Raw genomic sequence first — 25,966 nt, 5'->3', positions numbered from 1 at the left:
GTGTAAAGGGGTGTCTTGGGCTACTTAAAGGGTGTTTGACCATTGGAGGTGAGTTCCTGACTTCATAACCTTAGGATATTATATGCCTACTATTAGGTCGGGTGTGACTAGAAACTATATGATTGATAGTTAAAGTAATACTTGTTGCATGAGCTATGTTTGATGTTCTTATTTGTTATGTGGAATGTATATGCATGATACGTTTGGGCTCGACGGTTGAATACCAGGCTGACTGACCGAAGGCCATTGTGCCAAGTCAGGGGGACCAAAGGCAGAAACGCCAAGTCCATGGACAAAGGCTGAATACCAAGTTCTTATTTGGGTGTTTTTTAGGATGTGTTCCTATATAGGCATGAGGTACATGATCTTGATGTTTATGCTATATGAATGTTTGTATATTTGATGATGGCATGATAAATAGGAGTAGGGTGTAATGCTTCGATTGTTATGTTGTTTTGGAATTCACTAAGCTTCTCGCTTACCCTTTCCTTTATAAAATGATTATTACATGTACACCATGTATGAATAAGGGTAAGGCCAAAGCTTGACTGGAAACGGGCGTGATTCGAAGATTGGGTCCTTCTCACAAACACTTGTTATGGGATTTTTCTCACTAGTATTTCCGATGTTGATTGTGAATTACAAATGGATTGGTATTGTTGAAAGTAAGATTTGAAATATTATTTGAATACCTGAAACTTAACGGTTTTGGTTAATTAATGGATTTAATGGTTTTTATTATAAATATAAATGTTTTCAAAAGTTTAAATTTAATATAATATTTGGGACGTTACAAATCCTTCACATTAGATATCCACCTCATGACCACGATCGGGTCCTTGACCCCATCGCACTTTGGGGGCTTCGTGTTGCTGAAGTCCCAATATTGTATCATCCCTCTCCCCTGGAGTCCCGCAACAACAACTATAGTGGCTATGGAAGTAGCAACCTTTGAGACGACATCATAGCGCTCGTCAAACATCTCGATCATAGCGGTCTTGATAGACCCAAATACCTCCGAGATCACCTCCCTAACAACCATGGTCACCTGAGTGGTGATCATCTTACGAATCTCTTCATCAGTCAATCATGGCCTCTTTGGGCTACCAACTCCCGATCCTGAACTCTAGTGATCGCCATACTGAAAACAAACCGAAATACATCCGAAATGCCAATTCATACTATTACATCTGTAACACCCAATCTAGGTATTAATTACATTTTTTGTCCCTTATATATTGATTTGCTGCTTTTGGACCTTGTTATTATGGAATTTGGAAGAAAGAGGGACCATTTATGCCAACTTTAGATTTTGGAGGCGGAGCCCGAACGCGGGGCGTTCCCCAGAGGAATGTGTTGTGTTCCCGCGCTGAATGCAAACCTTAATTTTTAGTGTTTGGGACCTATATAAACAACATTATGACTCAAACCCTGGCATCCTTACCAGCCTTTCAACCTCGGAAAACCCTAGATAGCTTCATTTTCTCATTCTTGTGTGTGTTGGCCTTGTGAAGCTTTTTTGGAGCTTAGAAGCTTGGAAGAAAGAAGGAGAAGCTAGTGAAGAGGAAATTGAGTACCTTGAGCTCATAGATCTGGGATAACATCATCATTTTGGACTCTTTGAAGGTATAAAGTTCATGAATTTCCTCAAGTGTGCTTAGATCTAGTGTAATGATGTTTTGGACCTTTTTAGTCCCCAAGAATGGATCTTTATGACTCAAATTCGTTTATAACCCTAGGGTTGCCACCTTTGATGCTAATGGTGTCCCTACATCAGTAAAGTTTTGATCTTTGAGGTCTTAATGGGTTCATGCAAGAGTTAGGACCACATTCATGGAAGTCGATTGCTATTTATTGAGATTTGGAATCATGGGGACATGCAAAGTCACCAAGTCCGTGACTTTATTGATGGGTTTTATGCATAAGAACAATCCTATGTGCTCATACAAACCCTAATGCTTGGATCTAGGTTTCTCGATTCTACATGCTTTGAATCCAAGACTAATAAACTTAGATCTAACATATTATAAACTGAATTAGGGTATATAGAATTACCTTTGATTGTTATATAGCAATAACAATCAATTCCTTGCTTGGATTTACTTCAAAAGCTTAGTGCCTCAAGTGTTGCACCTCTAATGGAGTCACTGTTGGATTAGTGTCTAAGTCCATAACTATTTTGGTATGTACTTGACCCGATGGTGCATGGTCCTTTTGGGTTGCCTTCACCAAAGCAACTTGAATGGAGAAATAAATAAAGAGAGAGAGGTTATTATGATTTATTAATATGTTATAAGAATAATATATTAAAGGAGAAATCATATTTGTTTAATTAATATTGGTCAATAATTAATTAAGAATTAATTTTGTGATCAAGTGTAATTAATTAAACTAGAGGGGCTGAATTGTAATTATGTGATAGTTACAAAATAAGGTAAGGATTATCTTATTTATATGGTGAACGAATTTGAGGTGTTAATCACTTAGAATTTGACTAGGATAAGGATTTCTAGGACTTATCTTATGGTTGCTTGGTGGACAAGCAACTAGTTAAGGATAAGGACTAAAACCCTAATCTTTACACCTATATAAACCCCCTAAGGCTTATGAATTCGGCCAACCCTTCCCAAGAGGTCCTAAGGACGAATTCTAACCTCCCTCTTCTCTCTTTATACCTTCTCCACTTGCTTATGGTGTTTGTAAGCCATTAGAGGAGTGACACTTGTGACTCTCAGCTTTCCAAGGTCAATTCAAGGAGGAATTGGATTGTTATTGCTATATAACAATCAAGGTATGTTCTTAAACCTAATTACATGTGAATTCCGATTTCCATATGCTAGAATTAGGGTTCAAAGTCTTGGATTCGAAGTATGTACAATAGAGAAACCTAGATCCAAGCATTAGGGTTTGTATGAGCACATAGGATGTCTTATGACCAAAACCCATCAGTGGTATCAGAGCCATGATTGGTTTCTATTGTATTGATGCTTGATATAACTGAAAATCATGTTTTGGCCTCACTGTTCGACCTGACTCGGCGAGTCAATCTTGGACTCGGCGAGTCAGCCTTACTCGGCAAGTTCCAGAGGGTGACTCGGCGAGTGGGTGCGTCAGACAGTGCTTATCTCGGGATTTCTTGCTGTTTTTGCATTGGGATAATTACCTTGTCATGTTAGATTAATATTAATCCGATTATATGATATATTTGACTATAATTTTAATCTAATTGAAGATATTTATCAATTAATAGGATAATTGTTTCCTTATAAGATAATTGATTAATTATTTTAAGTAAATTGATAAATTATTTTGCAAGAAATCATCAAATATGGATAATTATGTGATTAAATGTTAATTTGAACTATTTGTTATTTGATCCTTGTTGTTGTGAAAAGTTTCATATTTGGCCCTTTAGGTTTTATAGTTTAAATTTGAACCCCAAAAGTTTTGTTGTTTTGAAATTTAAATAGTTGAAACCCTAATGTTTTGAAAAAGGTTTCAAAACTTGCCCTCAAGTTTTGGAATTTAAATTTTGATTAAATAGTTTAATTTTGATGCATATTTAAATTCTAAACCCTAATGTGTTGAAATGTTTCAAAACTTGCCCTCAAGTTTTGGAATTTAAAAGTTGATTAAAAGTTTAATTAGGAATGTTAAATTCTAAAACTCTAAGAAGTTTTGAAAAAGTTCAAATCACACCATTATGGTTTTATTAATTAATTGAGGTGTATAATTAAAAGAGATTTAATAAATCCATAAAAGTTTAGGTTTACAATTTAAGTGAATTAAAAGTATAATTGTTAAATTGAACCACCTAATATTTTAAAAGTGTAAAATACACCCTATACTATATATAACATTAAAAGTCTAACATTATATATATGTATGAGTAAAAGTCAGTCTTACCGTTAGTAGGCCTCATTCACGAAGCTGGTCTATAAGGGGTGTTTAAGGAAATTGCCTATAAAATGGCGATTGAATGGGTATCCACTCTTACCCACCGCACTCTTGACTAGTGGAGAGTCGTTAGCCGAACGGGTAGGATAGGACGAAACCTTCCATTATAAGTATAATGAATTATTAAAGTAACTAAATGTTTTCATAAAATTCCCAATCTTAGTTACTTAGGCAAAAGTGAATTGATGCAATTCCATGAAATTACACTTTGTGCCCTTGCGAAGACGTTAGTGGAGCGTGTGTGGTTAACCGGCACACTAAATGGGTCTAAGCAAAGGTAGAAAAGGGTGACTCAATGTTTGTCATAGTTCGGTGGAGCGTGTGTGGTTTACCGGCACATCGAATAGGTGACTGTAACATGTGAGGGCACCATGTAAGTTTGCATGGTTATTCACACCCGCTTTGTGATCCTCGGCATCCCAGTCACAAACAAGAGGGGCATATCGAGATTTAAACATGCCATTGAAAGTTCAATGAATCTCAAAGGATCTAGGAGTTTTCATAGATTTAAAACTTAAATTCTTTTTCGTTTTTCGTGGTGGAAATTAGTGAATCGTCATTCACTTACCTTCAAATATTCTGCAATTAGGGTTACGACATCCCTCTCCCGAGTTGTAGAATATTGTGTTGGGTCCTAGCCTTAGTATCTCATTTGGGTGATTTACTAAGGACTCAATCAATCAACTAACTTGAATTCGTTTTCTCCCATTTTGTAGATGTCAAAGTTCGACAACTATGGTATACCCAAATCCCGTGGAACAAGCATTCCACATGAAGATGATATTCCACGATTCGATCGAGGATCAAGAAATCATGCTTCACTTCCTCCTCCTCCTCCAATTATTCTCCCTAACCCACAAGATTGTAAAATTGAAAGGTTCAATATCACTCAAGCCCTTTTGGCAAGTAAACATAAAGAAGGAAAGTCGGTGTGTGCACACGTCCTAGGGATGAAGTCGCGCATTGATAGACTAAGAATGATGGGATCCGTTGTTAGTGAAGAGATGGCTGTTGATTGGGTTCTTCAGTCACTTCCCAACTCATATAGTGAGTTCGTAAGAGAGTACTATATGACGAACCACAACGTGACCCTTATAGATCTCACCTATATGCTTATTGCTGCCGAATCAGCAATGGTTTGGCGCAATAGAAAAGCAAAGTTGATTGGTGAATCTGCCTTCAAGACCTCTATGGATATAGACAATGGCAATGAAAGACATGCAATGATCAAAAAGTTTGATCATAAGAGAAAGGCGATGTCTGAAGTAGTTCCATGTGTAGTTCCATGTGTTGTTCCATGGACGAAAATATGATGGGCTCCCATCATAATTTCGTTCACCCCTTGTTCCTTTAGCATTCCTTAGCCCAATAACTCAATTATCCAATAATTGCAGTCCAGTCCCCTAAATTTAATTAATCTCTTTTAGCCACAAAATTAATTATTGACTAATATTAATTAAACAATATGATTTCTCCTTTAATATATTATTCTCATAATATATTAATAAATCATATTTAAACATCTCTCTCCTTAATTCATCCTACATATTGCTACGGTGAAGGCAACCCAAAAGGACCATGCTCATAATCGGGTCAAGTACATACCAAAATAGTTATGGACTTAGACACTAATCCAACAGTCTCCCACTTGGATAAGTCTAATAACTATTTTCCGTATGACTTCAGAACCTGATTAGCAATCGTAGCTTTCAAAAGCCGCTGTCATCTCTGATCTTATCAGATAGCGTGTCCACTTGATAAGGGATTATATATTCCTCCATTCTCAAGATATCGTATAGACAAAAGACATGAATTTCAATCATTCTCTCTATACTTTTTCCCGACTTCCGATTTATGACGACTGATAACAGACTACAATTGAACACATCAACTTAGTCCCGGCTTGGCCAAGCGCTTATGTGTCATCACTAAATCATCGAGAGTCCCACAAATATCGCTTTTATCCCACTTTGAGTAAAAGGAATGGATAAACTTTGACTCATATGCTTGCTTGCATTTATTGATCGAATCATACACAACAATAAGTTTTATAACACCAAGTTATTGGTGCGTTTACTTATTATCAATGTGCAACCGACCAACAAATAACAACTCTCATGTCTCGGTTTCAAGAATATACAATATTATAGTCTCACTAATCACTCGTGATAAATCTATGAAGTGATCCAAGGGAGCGTGGGTTTAATCCAATACTCTAATCTTATCAAAGCACTCATGAACTCTGCAGCAAACTTGTGCTATGTCTAAACACTTCAGACAATCTACAGACAGATTCATGACAGTCTTTATTCATACCTACTCCCAACGTATGATTGACTATGGATGTTTGAATAACCTAGTTATTCTGGAAGTCAAAACATGCAAACTGAAACATAATAATAATACTTAATCCTATACGGCCTTAAACTTGTGAGAGTAAATAAAACACTTCTATTTAACCACCATATTGATTACTTATTATTATCGTTGACTGTTTCAGAAAATCAACTTATTACTCAAATTACAACAATAGCTGTCCCATGCATAAAGCATGCACACTATGTTTCTTATGGTCCTTACTTTGTGAAATAGATCAATTGAAAAACCTTTTCAATGATGCTCATTTCACAATTCCCAATCCTTATCATTAGTGTAAGAACACAAGGTTCTTTGCTACTATTAGAATATGCTAGATTCTAACATCTTATGCAACGATCCTTTCATAAAGTCATAGCACAAAAGTCACCAAGACTTGGCTAATGAAATTACAAAGTACTCTCTCAGAAATTGTTGCAAGACAATTCCATAGACGCGAAGTCTCACATTCAAAGTACATTCCTTTGAACATCCTTCTTGCATAAAAGTTTCTAATCTAGACATAGACTCTCAACATCCAACTTCCAATATGGAAACATTTCCATATTTGCCAAATGACAACTCATTCTTAATAGAATCTTATCTATTCATAATAATGTCAATATGGTCCATCCAATACCATACTTCCAACTACTCACAAGCGACCAATCCTCAGCGAACTTTGGATCGTCCTTTGATAGTTGTTTAATTATTTTAGTCAAAACTGATTCTAATCCTTTTTCCCACTTAATGCGCTAGACATTTGGAAAATTTTAGAATGGTCAAATATTATAACATTTGCAATCGATCCTATACCCGAAGCGTATGGGACACGATGCATAATGTCTTACATAAAGATATGATACTTTACCAATCTTTTGCCAAAATATTTTATGTGTCATGTTCTCACAATTCGAACTATGAAGAGGGATGCCGTAATCATAATCGAATTTTAAGAACACACAATGTATCCTTTGACTGAAAATATTAAAATTTCTCAATCTAAGCTTTAGATTTTGAAACGAAGTATAATATTCTCTCCCTTAATTATATTAAAAAAACTTTTCAACCCATGCAACTTTGCAAATTGAATCTTTGTTTTTCTATAATTAATATTGCTAACTTGCAATACTCGCCATAATAATCATACAAGCATAACACTTATGCTCCCACTATCATGATGATTATTATCATATAAGCATAACACTTATGCTCCCACTAGCTTTGACATGTATTCAGAAAACAAATGAACTTTCAGAAAACAATGCCTATTGAATTTCTGAAATTCATATTTCTAATACTAGATGCTTCGATAAGCCTTTATCTAGGCTTCTTAACCTTATACACCTTTGTCTTAGATAGCTTATATGTGTGTTTAAACAATTCAGAACTTATGTTACTAAGTTCCAAATGTTGAAACTAATTGCCAAATCTCATAATTCGAACTATGGAAAGGGATGCCGTAACCATAATCGAATTTTGAGAATACAATTTTCACAATCGCTATCTTCTTAAAATCTCTTTTAGTGAAAGCATTTCCTCACAGTCATTTTCATGAAGGAGGGAATCTTATGACACTTAGATTTTATGGTTTATGAGTTCCTATCCATGTGAATTTGCCAAAACCAAGGTTTGCGACAAATCCAAACTCATATGGACTGAACTTTCTTAATCTTGATTTCTTGCCTTATGGTAACACGAGTGCCCACCATGTCTTCCAAGTAGTTTAGTAACTTGTCCTTACATATCAATGTACTTTCCATCGACTAAGGCTCTAGTATGCATTCAAATGAGAACTCATAGAACTCACATATGCAATTAACTCAATTGGAATGGCACAAAAACAAAATAATGTCAGCACGATAGGTTGGAAACCTCAAGTCGTGTGTTAGTGATGATCGATAAGGTATATTCTTGATTTGTTCTTGAAACCTTTCAAGACCATTAAGACTCCCACTGACTCCTTGACATATAAGATTCTCTTGTCAAGAAACATTTCTTGACAAAGCAAATATTCAAGAGTTAGTGTAGTTCTTATCAAGACAAAACACTTCACAAATTAGTCCTAGTTGGTCTTTGTCTTATCCAAGACATCACAACTTACCAATTTCTAATGTGCAAGAATAAGAAAACTTTTCCAAATTCCACATTTGATGAGTGTTATAAACCTACTTAAGACTTGTCACTCAATGTCACAATCTTGGAGTATGACTCTAAGACTTGATATTGGAACAAAGTATGATTGACTCTTTGATTTAACCATTTCTACAATTCTCGATTCCTCTTCTTAGACATGCAAATGCACTAAGACTCACTTAGAGGATCAATTGAGATATGGTTCTTAATCATTAAGACTTCATCATAAAACACAATAAAAGGTACTCTCCCTCCTTCTTAGAATGGAGAAACTTTTATCTTTCTGCCTTCTTGATTCTTCTTATTCGTTCTGCTATTGATTGAAACTATTTCAGTTAACTTAGAATTATACTCAATTTTATAAGTATAACCATATTTACTAAACTTTAGTAAATCATGACGAATATATTTGTCACTCTTATGGTAGACTTGATCAACGTACGACCTAGTGTACTCGATCTCCTAGTCCTTCAATTGACACTTTGTCAAAGAATTAGTCTAAATTTCCCAAATGTGAAAGTTTTTCATTCATCATGCAATACACGTTGCATGATTCCAAGTTTCTGTCCAATTGAAACTTGGGTGATGAGAAACTCTCCCTATTTGGTAAACTTTTGATATGTCCACAAATAACATAATTAAGAATCAAATCCATTGTTGCTAATAATAGAAACATTCAAACATCAACTTTTTCATACATGCCATCGCAAGGATAAATAAATAAGATAAAATCAAAATTCATTTTATTGCGGAATTTTTTTTCCTTACAGTGCAATTCAATTGAAAAACTATGTTATTACATATTTCTTAACAATCTATTCTAACTCCAAGTAGTAGCTCAAGAATCCATTCTTCAAGTAATGCGATCGAAATCCATTTCTTCATGATTAGATTCAGCTCACTTCTTCCCTCAAGCTTCCTCTCTTTTCTTTGATCCTACAAAACATCAAAATGTAATCTCATCACATCATGTATTAAGAATCTAGAATAGGAACTCAAAAGAGTTAGATAATGGATTTTACCTGAAGCGGAGCCATACGTCTTGACTCTCCCATCTCTTAGATTTCTCAGGTAGTTAGGGCAGCTTCGTCTCCAATGCCCCTTCTATTGGAAATAAAAGCAAATGGACTCCTTTGGCACATCACATCGAACAATCACAGACTTAGTTCTTTCTGCACTTCCAATGTTGCCAGTGTCCATTGAAGTTTGGGAGTTTGATTCACCAGACAAGTTTGCTTGACCAGCACGCCAAATCATTGCTGATTCAGCAGCTATAAGCAAATAGGTGAGATTAATGAGGGTGACGTCGTGATCCATCATATAGTACTCTCTAACGAACTCACTATATGATTCAGGAAGTGACTGAAGAACCCAGTCAGCAGCCAACTCGCTTGAAATCCCGACACCCAACATGCTTAACCTATCAATGTGTGACTTCATCTCTAAGACGTGTGCAAACACAGGTTTCCCATCTTCGTGTTTACTTGCCAAAAGGGCTTGAGTGAGCTTAAACTTTTCAAGCCTTTGAACTTTTGGCTCAGGGAGAACGATTGGAGGAGGTGGAGGAAGTGAAGCATGACTCTCATTTCCTTAATCGTATCTCGAAACGTCATCTTCATTTGGAAAGCTTGTTCCAAAGGATTTGGGAAGACCATTGTAAGAAGATTCAGACATCTACAAAACGGGAGAAAATTCAAGTTATGTTGATTAGAATTCTTGATGTAACACCCAAATGAAACATCAAGCTAGGATCCAACACAATACTCAACAACCTAGAAGAGGGATGCCGTAATCTAGTTGCAGAATATTTGAAGGTAGGTAAATGACGATTTACCAATTTCCACCATGAAAAACGAAAAGGAAGATTAAGTTTTAAATGAATTGAAACTCCTAGATCTTTTGAGATTCATTGAACTTTTCAATGGCATGTTTAATCTCGATTATGCCCTACTATTTGTGACTGGGATGCCGAGGATCACAAACAAGGTGTGAATAACCATACGAATCACGTGGTGCACCCAATGCTACTATCACCTAATCAATGTGTCGGTTAGCCACACACGCTCCATTGATCTATGACAAACATCGAGTCACCCTTCGCTACTAATGTCATCCCCAAATTAGTGTGCCGGTTAACCACACATGCTCCACTAACGTTTGACAGGGGTACGAAGTGTAATTCTATGGATTAGCATACAATTTCACATTTTTTCCTAAAGTAACTATGATTTGGGAATTTGAAAAAGCATTTAGTTACTTTGTACTTCATTATACTTATAATGGAAGGTTTCTGTCCTATCCTACCCGTTCGGCTAATGACCCTCCACTAGTCAAGAGTGCGGTGGGTAAGAGTGGATACCCATTCAATCGCCATTTTATAGGCAATTTCCTTAAACACCCCTTATAGACCAGCTTCGTGAATGAGGCCTACTAACGGTAAGACTGACTGTTTACTCATATATAATACTAGACTTTTAATGTTATATATAGTATAGGGTGTATTTTACACTTTTAAAATTCTAGGTGGTTTAACTTAGTAAATTATACTTTTAATTTAATTAAATGTAAACCAAAAACTTTATGGGTTTATTAAATCACTTTTAATTATACACTTTAATTAATTAACAAAACCATAAGGGTGTGATTCGAACTTTTCAAATCACTACTAGAAAACAGACCTTTAATGATACGCTTTTTACGACACGCACAAATTAATGATACGCAAAAGGGTGTGCCTTAAAAATAATGTCAGATCTTTAGAAATTTGAAGAATTTATAACGCGCATTTTCGCGTGCCCTAAAATTAGTGTCTCACAAAAAACACGGAGGGCGCTTATGTTAAAGACGTGTCGTCTAGAAATGTCGCTTTATAATTTTAGAAACGCGCTCTTCAGCAACTAGCAGCGGGAAAAAGGAAATCAAAAAAATTAGAAAACCCGCCTTCCTTCCTTGTTTCCCCTCTTTAGCTCTGGGTGTGTTCTTTGACCACAAAAATCTTCTCTGATCGTCCTCCGCCTCCCTACATCAACTGTTGCTTGCTTCTTTCCCTTGCACTCCGACCGCCGCCACCGATTCTTCCCGGTTCGTTGACATCGATCAAGGCTCAATTATTTCTACCCACTGGAACCACCATATCTCCCACTCGATGTTGAACTTGTCAGAAAAAGCCCTAAATCACTATTATACTCTCAAGTCTCAGTATTAAGAATGCAAATCTTGATTCTCGTTTGTTTCTAATTCTCATTTGTTCTCAGCATCTTTCGGTATTGATGAAAGATTATAAAAGCCCAAAAGCGGATACTTGAATTTCTGGAAACATGGGCCCAAACACGATTGTTACGCTCAAAGGCCGAAGCACTGCACTTCTATATGGAATTGGAAAGCAGGACTGCTTTCTTTTAGAAACTACATCGGAATCGTAATCCGGAAACCCTCCAACATCATTTGCTCGAACAAGATTTCATTCTTCTCTTCAGGTACCCCTGTGCTCTTGCTCGATTTTCGTTCTACCCTTTCTGGTTCTTTTAGGGTTTTGATGCTCACGTTGTTCACAAACATGACTTTGATTTTTCAATCGTCTGCAACTCTTTCAACTGTTCAAAACCATAGTTTCTCTCTCTTAGGAGGATTTCAGAATATGTCTTGCTAATTTCAAGATCGTCTTCTTTATTTGGTAAATTGTAAAATTCTTTTTGTTCATGTATTCCAAGCAATCAAGCAAGCAAGAATCTAGTCTTCTGATTGCTAAAGATCTGCTACATACAGACTGGGATAATTATTGAGATCGCATATCATTTAGTCTCATGAATCATTGAGTTTTAAGAATATTGGTTTGGGTCATCTCCTGTGGTGGTTATAGTCCACACACGTATATGTGATGGAGACTTTGTTAACTTGTACTTTTGCAGTCGATGGGAGTTTATTAGTTGCTTTTTTTTTCTTTTTGTGCAGCAAGCGTTACCATATTGTACAATAAAGCTTTATAGGCTTCATGGCGAGGATTAAACCTCAAGCTTTGTTACAGCAAAACAAGAAGAAGAAAGCACCCGGAAGTATCAGTATCCCCACAATTGCATTGTACAGAGTAGTTATGGTGTTTTTCATGTTTGCTACTTATAGACACTGGTCTCAAAGGTTTGTTGACAAGAAATGTTTTTTTTTCATTTGAATGTTTAAGAAGTAAGCCAAAACTTTCTTTTTCTTGTATGTATTTATGTCACAGTTAGTCCATGAACTCATGTAAAACGCTTGGTCTATAGGGGCTATCACCCGTGGATTGGATACAAGTTCCACTAGCACTAAAAAATTAGTTACTTCCTTAAATGGTTGTATGGGCAACTGATATATATATATATATATATATATATATATATATATATATATATATATATATATATGTGTGTGTGTGTGTGTGTGTGTTCTTGGTCCTAAAGCATGGATTTTCCTCTTCTGTTTTATAAATTACCATCATCACTCAATCATGGTGAGGAAACATGAACTTGTATAACATCTTACCTTATTCGATCATGGCTTGCATCCAGACGTTGCAAGTGCAAGAACTAGTTCTAGGTCAGACATCTAAAAACACAAAACTTTCAGGTATAACAGTTTTGTTATTCTTTCCTCTTCCCCCAAACCAGTGCAAGAACTAGTTCTGAATGCAAATTGATCAAGCCATTTACTGTTTGTGATTGATTTTGCTGAGACAAAATGAAATACAAGTAGGAGACATTTTCTGTTTCTGTTTCTGTTTTTAGTTTAAGAAATGATATTTGTTTATTAATTTTCCTTAAAACCCCATCTTCAAGACTCTCATGTCATGCTCTTTGCTATAGGATAATTCATTGCAAGCTGTGTGGTCTAATGGTGAACAGGAGAAGAGATTAATAAGGTACAAGGAGTCTTCTGACTTGTGTGGTACATTTTGGCATGTTTTGATATGGTGGCTGTGTTGACCTAACTTCAAGGTAAGTCACGAGCTTAAATTACAGATGTTGGAGATTTGTTTTCCTTTGGAAAATTGAATACATAGTTATATAACTGTAATTTCTTTATCCATGAAAATGTAATTTCTTCTCTACTTTATCACTTTTCTATTAATTGCAGGTGGTTGGTAATGACACTGATAAACTTTTACATAAATCTTGGTGTTATACTGGTAAGAAAGTTCATTTCAGTTACAAATTACAAGGCTAAGTTTGTTGTTTTGTTTTCCATCAATTTGAACTCTGAATCTGTTCTATCCACAAAAATCCCTCTGTATTCAGACTTTACAGTAATATTTGGATTAATATATATATATATATATATATATATATATATATATATACATATGTATGCTTCTCTCTTTTACTTGTTGAATCAAATGGAGTTATATGTGGTTGTGTATATACTTGCAATTTTAGGCTTGGATAGTCTACAAGGAATCATGCTGGATCAAGGCAGCTGTATTGATACCTGTTGTACTTTTTGCAGGAAGGTAATTAAACTTTATTATTATTATTATAACTATTAATTACAAGTGTAACATGTTTTAAGTAAATTTTCATTCCTTCTACAGCCCTATTACAAATGATACGTGGCTCTGCAGTTCTTTAAGTTGTCACCAGAAGAATCATCAAAGGATCCATTATATCTTTTGAGGGACATGTCCAATAACGATAACAAAAACTAAAATCAAGTAAAAATGTTTGCTAAAATGCTTGTAATTTTATTATATATTTGGCTTATATAGGGATGCCATGGGATACAAAAGGGGACATTTTGTTTTAATTGCAAAAATAATCATTTCTGCACTAGGCTACTTGATGCTGGGAACTTTTATTTATGTGCTTATCGTTGATGGATCTACATTCAATGCCAATGTATTATCAAGGTACCATTTAAAATTTCCCTTTTATTTAATTTATGTAAAAAAATGTAATAGTAAATGCTCATACATTGTTGTAAATGCTCACAGGTGCATGATAGCAACAACAACCGATTTCTATTTTTGTATTGTCATTGTAGCAGTAAGTCTTTGTTTATTATATACTTTCCAACTATAGTGAAAAGGAGATTTTTCGACTTTTGTTATAACAATAATGTTTGATTGCTTCTTTTGATCAGGTGTGGATTGCATATAAGGAATCAAGGTGGATAAGTGCTTTCTTTTGGATACTTTCACTTCTATCTTTTTGGAGGGTAAGCATATATAGAAACTAGCTCACTTTCCTTTTTTCACTCTCTTAAGTATATAACTATATATGGGATGTTGTTTGGATTTACAACTGAAGGAATCATGGTATATTTCTAGGACCCTAAAATCATTTACATTGTCTTATTTTCTCAAAATATTAATTGTTTATGTTGCTTCCAAATACAAGGTATGAAAAGCTGCAACGGTGGGATGATGCCCTTAAAGCATACACTGCAAAATCTGCTCAAGCAACAAGTCAACGTCTTATCTTGGATGCTACACTAGGTATTATTCAAATATACCATGCCATGGTGTTATAGTATTTATATTATTATCATTTCAAGGTAATTAATTAAAATATTTGTTCATTCTTATGACGAATGAGGAGTCAGTGACAGATGGGTATATATTATATAATCAAAACACTATAATTATAAATATTTATTTTTTTTACTATAAATAAATTATTTGAGTTAAAATGGCATGAATGATTTCAGGTAAATGGGGATGGTAATTCTGAAAATGGCTCCCATATATGTGAACAATATCCATTTTCAGTAAATGAGAAGGTTGTTATTTTTATTTATTTCACTTTTGTTTTCTATGTGAAGATATACTGACAAAAAATACATTACATGACATGATATGTTGGTTGAGTAGCTTTACGTGTTCTAATGGGTGGTGTTAGATGGAATTGTGATGATATACTCTCTAGTTTATATGATCAAAGATTGTCATTGTGATTATCATTGTTGATAGCTTTACAGATAATATTTACCATTTGTATGCGGGTATTCTTCTCATTGTGTTTGTCATTGTTGATATTAGGTAATTCATATTGTAGTGTATTTATTCCAAATCCCAAATTCTTTGGATGGAGAAAAGGGTAATTTCGTCTTTTACAACTAACATTCCAAGTTTGATTCTTCTAATAATTGTATTAACATATTATTTTTTTAACTTTTATTTGATCAAGTCACAAGAATTATCGGAGCAGGGGTTCAATATTAGTCTTAAAGAAGTATGAAAGGCAAGATTCAACTCTACTTAGTTGGAATTTGATGTTTATCATCTTTGTGTATATCTTTTTAGTTTGTATAGCATTACATTGCATAAGGTGTCCCTTAATAGCAATTTAGTATTATGTTATATAGTTAGGGAAAACCTCTTAATAACAATGTATAATTAGATCCCCTTAATATAAATGTATTACAATTTTTTGACATGATGTTTTTGGTATACATTTGTTTACATATGGAACGATTATTTGTATGACAATAAATTTATGCAATGGATTCTATTTTTGTATATGATATTTTATTATCTATTATTAAACATTAAACACAAATTTAATTTGAAAATAAGCAAATCTATAAATAATATTTTTTTAAACATTTAAAATTATGATACGCAAAAATGTGTGTCATCTTCATTTATGACATGGCCTTTCTTGACAGCGGCTTCCTTGATACACATTGCGTGTCATAAACACGCGCGTTGTAAGGTTACGACACGCAAATGCGTGTCGTCTTCCTTTATGACAGGGCCTTCCTTGATACGCATTGCGTGTCATAACCGCACGTTGTAAATGCGCGTCATAAATGCGCGTCGTAAATGCGCGTCGTCTATAGACGACGCGCAAAAGTGCGTCGTCTCTCTTTATGACAGGGCCTTCCTTGACACGCATTTGCGCGTCATCTGAGCATTTTACGATGCGCAATGAGCGTCGTAAAAGGCCTTTTTTCTAGTAGTGAATTACTAGGGTTTTAGAAGTTAACATTTCAAAATTAAACTTTTAGTCAAATTTTAAATTCCAAAACTTGAGGGCAAGTTTTGAAACATTTCAAAACATTAGGGATCAAACAACAAATAATTCAAATTAAACAATTAATTTCATAATTATCTATATTTGACCTAATCTTAATTATAGTCATTAGATAATTACCAAATAACTTTAAATAATCCATATTTATCACATAAACAACCAATATTTAAAAGATTTGAAATTATCTATTGTTTTGGCATGGATAAACACTTAATTAAGATAAAATTCGGATTTTAACTTCATAAAACAAATTAAGCATCAAGTCCAAGTCAAAACAGCAGTTAAATCCCGAAATTCCCTCTGTCTGACCCCTGGACTCGCCGAGTCAGGGACTGGACTCGCAGAGTCAGACAGACTCGCCGAGTTCATCCACTGACTCGCCGAGTCAGGTCGGGCAGAGGCTAAAAATTCATTTTTCAGTAAAAAAAACAGATAAGCATCAAATACAACTGAAACCAATCAAGGCTCTGATACCACTGATGGGTTTTATGCATAAGAACAATCATATGTGCTCATACAAACCCTAATGCTTGGATCTAGGTTTCTCTATTGTACATGCTTTGAATCCAAGACTAATAAACTTAGATCTAACATATTATAAACTTAATTAGGGTATATAGAACTACCTTTGATTGTTATATAGCAATAACAATCAATTCCTTGCTTGGATTGGCTTCAAAAGCTTAGTGCCTCAAGTGTTGCACCTCTAATGGAGTCACAAACACCATATACAACTTGGATGAAGAGGAGAAGAAGAGAGGCTACCCAAAAACGACTAAAAACCCTAGAGAATCAGTTGTCCACGTTTTTGGGGCCTAAGGGGTCCTTTATATACTTGTGTGGGCTGCTAGGGTTTCAGTCAAAACCCTAATGGACAGTTTAAACTCTAAGCAGCCCATGGAACCTTCTGGATAAGGCCATGGACGAAAATATGATGGGCTCCCATCATAATTTCGTTCACCCCTTGTACCTTTAGCATTCCTTAGCCCAATAACTCAATTATCCAATAATTGCAGTCCAGTCCCCTAAATTTAATTAATCTCTTTTAGCCACAAAATTAATTATCAGTTAATTCTTGACTAATATTAATTAAACAATATGATTTCTCCTTTAATATATTATTCTCATAATATATTAATGAATCATATTTAAACCTCTCTCTCCTTAATTCATCCTACATATTGCTATGGTGAAGGCAACCCAAAAGGACCATGCTCATAATCGGGTCAAGTACATACCAAAATAGTTATGGACTTAGACACTAATCCAACATTTATGACTCTGGAGGTCCTAGATAGCTTGGATCTGTGATTGGATAGCATGGCTTAGGCATTAAGTTCTTAATGGCCCGTTTTTGAAAGTTGGACGTGAACGCCCTGCGTAGGTCCTAGGAACACGTTGCGTTCCCACTGGGGCTCGCGATCTGAACCAAGCAGGAACGCCCAACATTTGTTGCGACAGTGGGCCTTTTTGGGCTATTTCCTTGGACTAGTTGATTATGGGACTTAGTGGATTATTCTTTTGAGCTGATAATGGACATTATTGTATATTGGATTTGAGGCAAGGCCCATTTGGGAAGTTGGACCCAATCTAGAAATTTGAGCCATAAGTGGGCCATCAGTAGGCTTGATGGATTTGGGCCTAGGTCATGGGTCCATTTAGATCAGGGGTAAAATAGTCATTTTACCCTAAGAAGAATTGTTGGGATTTTGACTAAGTGTTATTTGGTAATGATAGTCGAGGAGTTGCGGGAGCAGCCGATAGAGATTCCTTACCGAGAGTTTTAGCAGCCAGCTTTGTGAGGTGAGTTTTACTCCTGTAGGAACAAGTCGAAGGGACCAAGTCCAGCCAGTTTATGTATGTTAGTATGTTCCAGACTAAGGTCCGATGCCGGGCGAGGCCCGATGTAGGATTATATGTTTTCCGAGTCTCGACCTGATGTCGGGGTGGTACCCAAAGAATGTTAGTATGTCTGATGTCTTTATGATTCTTGTATGTGTTTGCATCTTTATATTTCCGGACCACGGTCCGATGTCGGGCGGTCCCTGAGGAATGTTTGTATGCTTTTCGGATTTCAGTCTGATGTCGGGCGAGGACCAAGGAACGTTTATATGTTTATGATTAGGCGGTTATGCTCATGCTATGTGTATTAGTAGATATGCTAGTATGTATGCTGAGTTTTGCTCAATGTCGGGCAGTCCCCGATGTAGCTGAGCGGGGCCCAATGTATGTTATATTTGTTTATGTGTATGGTATGTGGTAGTTTGGGGAGACTCACTAAGCTTCGTGCTTACAGTTTTTAGTTTTAGTTTCAGGTACTTCCGCTAGTAAGGGGAAGAGCTCAACAGGACTACATGACACACACCACTGCTTTTAGCATGGGAGGATTCACTCTGATGTTTTGACATATGATTATGATATATCGACAGATGTTATGATATTTTTGAGATACACAATTTATGACTTTTATATGATGAATGATATTTATGGTTTTTATTAATGATTTAAAATGAAAATTATGGACCGTATTTTTGGGATGTTTTAACATCATTACAGGATCAGTAAATCCTTGGGGTTCGTGACTTCCTTGACACATATGCGGGTGCTATGCTTCCAGTAGTACAGACTCATACTACCTTCCACGCCTACCTATATTTTCCACAAAGGATCATCACGGACCGCTTGGCGACAAAGCCCAGTAACTAGGATACACATACATCATATACTTAATCTCTCGAGAGTGGCTAATCATTCATTATGCCAACTTTCTCCAAACCACACTCACTCATGAAACTTCCACTAAACCTGCAGCCGCTCGTGTATGCTAATCATATATAACTATGGATTTGATAGACAGTCAAATAGTTGATTCTACCTTAAATGCACAACCAGACAAGAAATAAGGCTAAATCAAACATTCATAGGCTATAAAATCTTAGTTATGTAAAACTATGATGCACATGTGTGTTGAAACAGCCCTGCCACACATATAATTATTTCAGTGGCTAAATGTCGCTAATCAAATTTTAGCCTAGATTTAGCTACACATTTTATTGATTCATGTGACAATTGTATAATATGTCAAAACATTTAGCCACACTTTAAGAAAAAAATGTGACATTTACTAGCCACGGTAAAAAACTATGGAAAAATGTAACCAACTGTCATGGTATTTGTTTGATATTTTGGATATTTTTATGATTGTTTTTATATGACACAATAGATACATATATGTTCACATGAAACAATTGTTTATGTGTCCAAATCATAGAGTTGAATTAGCCACATGAATTTGATGTGGCTAAAAGATAATAAATATAGCCACATAAATTACTTTGTGTGATCAAATGGTAGTGTTTATAAACCACGTAGAAAAAGAAACAAAACTTGTAAGTATAAATATTTTACGGTGGTGCTTTAAGTTTTATGTGTGTCTAAAGGTAAACAATGGACATGCTAAAACAAAAACATATGACTATTAGTAGTTTGTGGTCACAATCTAATTACTTATATGTGTCAAAAAGTAAATAATACTAATGATAAAAGGAAAAACATGTGAATTTAACTAATTTATGATCACGTTATAAGATAAAGAAACGTACGGTTATATGTATTTTATCGCCACAGTTTAAGTTTTTTCTGTGTGTCTAAATGTAAATAATTGTCATGCTAAAACAAAATGAATGTATGACTATTACTAGTGCATGGTCACAATTTCATTGATTATGTGTGTTAAAAAGTAAACAATATTAATGATAAAAGGCAACATATTAGACTATAAGTAATTCATGGTCACAATTTAAATATAAAAAAAAATGTATGGCTATAAATATTTTATGGTCACAATTTAAGAAAAAAAAATTGGACAGAGGGATTGAGCGGTTGATGCACAAAAAATGAACTAGATGGCAATGGAAGGTGAGCTACTATTTTAACGGAGGACATTGAGTGCACAAAAAGACTAAACGTGATGCTAACGGAGGGATTTCTAACTTACTTTTGGGTATATATTTTGGAGAGTAAATTTAGAGAAAATAAAATTTGTATTATGGAGGGAAATATAAATTTATTTGTGGGAAATAAACTTTTTTAAAAGGAGGTAAATATAAATTTATTTTTGGGAAATGAAAATTTTCATATTAAGAGGGAATAAGTTATTTTAGGGGAAATTGAAACTATAAATTTATGGAAAAACAGTTTTTATTTTTTGTTTTTTTGTTTTCTGTTTTAAGTTTTTATTAGAAAATTTAGAAAACGCGTTTGGTTAAAATTTATTCATTTTTCATTATCATTTTTAAAAAAAATTAGAAAACATGTTTAGATGTGTATTTTTCTATTGGATTTCATTTTTAGAAAATGGTAGCGGTGACGGCAATTGTGGCAGTGGTGGTGATGGCGGCGGCGGTGGTGGTGGTGATAAGGTAGTGGTAGTGGTGATAGTGATGGTAGGTCGGTGATTGTGGTAGTGATGTCGGGTGTGTGTGTGTGTGTGTGTGTGTTTATGGGGTTGGGGGTGGAGGTGGAGGTGGGGGTTGTGATAGGGTAGTGGTGGTGGTGATAGTGATGGCAGTGATGGCGACAAAGATGTAAGAAGTGGTGATGATTGTGATAAAAGGCGGAGGTGTTCGTATGTACCGGGTGATATGATGAAATATATTATTAGGTTCTCTATAGATTTTAAAGATTGTACAAAATGGTCCATGTAGTTTAGTATTTAAAAAAATAACAACAAAAAGGCAAAATAACTAGAAACTAAATAATGGTAATTTGATCATTTTGCAATACTTAACGTCTTATTGTTAACAATGTTTGCTAAAAGGGGAGAACAATGCTTAGGGCTTATGGTTTATGTTTAGGACTTAAGGCTTATTGTTTATCACTTTTGGATTATATAATATTGCTTACTCTATATGCTATATGCTTAGAGTGTATATCTTTAGGCTTAGGGAGTATGGCTTGCGGTTTATGGTTTAAGGCTTAGAGCTTAGGGGTTAGGGCTTATGGTTTAAGTCACAATGGTTTGGGATTATGGTTATGTCATATGTCTTATGGATTAAAGCTTAAGGTTTATGAACTATTACTTATGGCTTGTTGCTTATGGTTTGTGGCTTATGGAGTATGGCTTATGATTTATGACTTATGGCTTATGGAGTAGGGATTTAAGCTTAAGTCTAGAGCTTATGACTTATGGCTTAAAGGTAAGGTCTAGAGCTTATGGATTATATCATTTTTTTTTATTATTATTATGGCTAATGGGTTAAGGTTAGAGCTTATGACTTATGGCTTAATGCTTATGCTGAGAGCTTAATGTTTTAAGGTTTAGGGTTTATGGTTCGAGGTTGAGGGCAGTAACGGACTTATGTAATGCCCGAGGGATCCCGAGCCATTACTCCAATTCATCCCCATACTGTTTTTTTATATATTAGGTGCAACGTCTTCGAAATATGAGTGCCACTATTATTTTTTTTGGCGCCACCACTATTTGTTGCTTGTGCCACTCCGCCACTGGTTGCGGGCTTAAGGCTTGTGGCTTATAGCATATAACTTATGACTTAAGGCTAATGTCTTATGACATATTACTCATGGCTTGAGGTTTAATACATATGAATTTGATGCATGACTTCCATACACACACATACATACACATATGTAGTAAATAATAATTATTATCATAATAATTTTGAAAATTAATAATAATAAAGATAATAAATAGTAATAATTATCATAATATTTTTAATTATTAAAAGAATTAGTTTTACCATTAAAAAAGGCTTGCCATCTCACTCATTGTATAATAACAATTAAAATATTATGAGGTTTTTATTAAAAAAAAAAGAATATTATACTATTAGTTTTTATTATTAAAATTATAACTATAATAGTAATGTTAATAAATTATTAAAATCAATCAAATAGCAATGACAATATTAATTTTACACAAGAAAAAATATTAAGATTTCAGTTTACTTTAAAGTAGAGGTGGCAATCGTGTCGTGTCGTGTCGGGTTTGTGTCGTGTCGAAACACTAAACGGGTTGAAAGTGTTTGACCCTAACCCGACCCATTTAATTAACGTGTTGTGTCGTGTCAACCCGTTTATTTTCGTGTCGAGTTCGTGTCGGGTTTCGGGTTAGGGTTATACCTTGAAATATGTCGTGTTATGTGAGGTTAAAATATTGAGCATGTTGAATGAGTATGAGTTGGGTAGGCGGAAAGGAGAACCTAATAGTTTGGAGGCAGAATAGATAAATTCATAGCAAGTTTAGATGACAAAATTAAAAGAATAGGAGTTGGGGAGGCGGATGACAAGGTCGTGAGGATGTGAGAGTGGTGAAAAAGACTGGGTAGTTTGGGAAAGAATGAAAAAATTGAAATTAAGTCTTGATCTAGACGGCTAAGTCAATTAAACATTACAAAATGACTCAATTCGAAGATTTTCTTTTACTTATGGTTTTGGTTTTCTATCTTTCTAGTTTATTTAAATAATTCAAAAAAACTTGCATATAAATAAACGGGTCGTTTTCGAGTCATATTCGAGTTGAAATTCTCAACCCTAACCTTACCCGTTTAATTTTCGTGTCGTGTCGTCTCAACCCGTTTATTTAAACGGGTTGAAATATCTTACCCAAACCCGTTTATTTCGTGTCGGGTTTCGTGTCGTGTCAATTTTTGCCACCTCTACTTTAAAGTTCCCTCCATCGTGGTCAAAAAATTTGAGTTCTCCCCCACCCAATTTTGACCTAGCTAGGTTTTCCCCCTTCTAAATCGACACCTGATTAATACGTCAAGGCTTCAAGCCTCCCACCTATCTGCTTCATCTTCTTTTCTTCATAGTGTAGGAACCATCCAACACATTGTAACTTCGAGATCAACCCCATGACGATCTTCATCAATTCCGACAACGATCCAGCGAACTACAGACCTGTCATCGTCGTATTTACGCTCTCCTTCTATATCACGTTTACGACCGCGACGTACAACCACCACGACGCACCTCCAACAAACCACCAGTGAACAACCTCCACCATCTGTGTAGATGCCACCAGTCATATCTAAAGTCTACGTTTCAAATGATCTTCGTCTCTTGCATCTCTATGATTGGTATGTCTCTGAGATTCTGACTACTTTTAATTCACTTAATTTGTGATTCTCAATCTCTAGATCTGTTAATCATCACCACGTTTTTAACTCTGTGCCCAATCCAACACAACTCTTATTGGTTGTGATTCTCAATCTCTAGCTCATGTCGCGTGCAATTATGATCTAGCATTCTTGGATGTAATCTCTTATCTTGAACGCCTTTGCACTCATCTCTTGCCTCACTCAGGTATTCTTCCTCTCATCCCTGTTTAATGGTGCTTTGTTTCTTTAATCGATTTTTTTATTATTTTTCCTTGTAGTTGAAATTTTATGTATATTAGAAGTGTCATGGATCTCTGATTATAATATGATATTGTTTTACTCATTGATTTGCTACATTAGTGACTATATTTGTCTTGTAGATTGACGAATAGAAGATTCATATGTTGTCTTGGTAACACTTGTAATATAAAAGATCACAGAAGAGTAGAAGAGTATCCTGATAGAATGCTGATGAACTTATATGTACTTTGCTAGAACTGTTAAACATATAATGTTTCTTATTTTCTTTTTGCATACAATTAAGTAATTTTATTTTTTTGAAATGTTAAGTTCATACAATCCATCAGGTAAACAGATTTATACAAGTCACTCATCAACAGGAAACATTAATGAGCAAGTGATCCTCACGGTAATCTTCAATTCAATACGGCTGTTAATTAGTATTTTTTTTTTTTTTTGGTTTTTATGCTTTATCTAGCATATTTGCTGGTTTATTAAACAATAGAATTGTTATGTTATTCTTTTTGTGAACCTGATGCAGATCCTAATTTAGGTTTTGCTAATTTGCCAAACAAGTATTGTTGGACTGATTCAAGAACCGTTGAATGCTTTATTTTTATTGTTATTGTTATTTTTGTATTGACTAGTAACTTAGTTTTTATTTATTTATTTATTTATTTATTTATTTATTTATTTAAACTGATTATTTTTTTGGTCGTATCTTGTAAGCGATATGTACATTCGATTTGTATTTTGTATACGACTAGTTATATTTTATGGATTGTGTGTCAATACATCGATAGCTATGATTTTATTGGTTCAAGACGTCTAAATTATAATCAATAAGCACATAGAAAAACTATTGGTGTCCAAAGGATAATAAATCTTATGGCTATTATGAATTTGTGTTGTTAAATACTAAACAATACGGATGATTATCATAAGCTAGTGTGTATACAGTTATTTTATGGTCATGTTTTAGATATACATAAGCTAGTGTGTTAAAATCAAAATAATCTGTCACGTATTTGTACCTTTATGTAACTATAGGTTCTATAGTAGTCACAACTATGAAAAGATCATGTGACTATCAGATATTTACAACTATGGTTGAAGTAGTTGTATGTGTCTATAATACAAACAATAGTCACACTTAACAATTTTTGAGTGTCCAATTGATAAAATAGGTCATACTTAAACCAAATTGTTGTAGCCATCAAGTTAATATACATACATTTTTGTGTCTATAAATCAATTACAATCACATTTTAATTGATTTTCTATGTCGAAAAGATATAAAATAGTCACACTTACAATTTTTATATATGAATGATAGTAACGATCACGATAAATAATATGTATGTGGCTGTAAGTTATAGGATAACCATAGTTAAGGAAGATTACGTGACTTTAAAATACTTTTGGTCATGTTTCACTTAATTGTGTCTCTAAACGATAGACAACAGTCATAATAAACAATTTTTTTGTGACAAAATATTATCAAAACGCCACAGTGAAAAAAAAAAATATGTAGCCATTAGATGAAGATGGTCATGCTTCGGTTAATTGTCTGTCTCTAAAAGATAGTCAATAGTCATAATAAACAATTTTTTGTGTGACAAATTATTAACAAAACGTCACATTAAAAAAAACTCATGAGACATTCAGAGAAATACAGTCACTAAAATAAATAAAATGTGTGACTAGAAAGGGCTTATGGACACAATATTGGATAAAAAGATTGATTACAACAACAAAAATCTCTACCCTACAGCCACATTTTTATGTTACGGTCACAGTTTTTCATATGATACAGCCACTAAATTTGAAAGTGGTCGTATGATGCCTAAAATGGCACGACCTTCGGTGACACTTTCGATGAAAAAAAAAAGGTGTGGCTATAGGTATATGGTCACACTTTTTTTGGTGTGACTATAACTCATTTTTGTACTAGTAAGTAACCACAATAATAATGTCAGTTCCGTATAGTATATCAAGAAATTCTCCTAGGATATCAGACATCATAAAACTGACAATTCTATCATGCAATTCCTGAAGATCCCTAGCCTACAAACTAACATGCAGTTCTATCATATCATCAATACACAAAACAAGTGTGAGTCTGGAATTACACAAGTGTGCATCCCATTCTAT

The 25,966-nt window shown here is 34.6% G+C and overlaps 1 long non-coding RNA gene across 2 annotated transcripts; it reads left to right on the top strand.

Moving 5' to 3' along the window:
- The first annotated feature begins 23,188 nt into the window (after positions 1-23,188).
- On the top strand, positions 23,189-24,589 carry LOC145070132 (uncharacterized). 2 transcript variants are annotated; one of them, XR_013689837.1, is made up of 4 exons: positions 23,189-23,551; positions 23,691-23,777; positions 24,143-24,221; positions 24,354-24,589. It is a non-coding gene; the product is annotated as an uncharacterized LOC145070132 (long non-coding RNA). The 2 variants fall into 2 exon arrangements; XR_013689838.1 differs by having other exon boundaries at positions 23,953-24,221.
- Positions 24,590-25,966: the final 1,377 nt, after the last annotated feature.

Source organism: Lactuca serriola, chromosome 8 (genome assembly GCF_051521515.1).
Source record: "Lactuca serriola cultivar US96UC23 chromosome 8, Lser_US96UC23_V15, whole genome shotgun sequence".
NCBI classification, from domain to species: Eukaryota; Viridiplantae; Streptophyta; class Magnoliopsida; order Asterales; family Asteraceae; genus Lactuca; species Lactuca serriola.
This window is presented reverse-complemented; position numbering and strand designations above follow the sequence as displayed.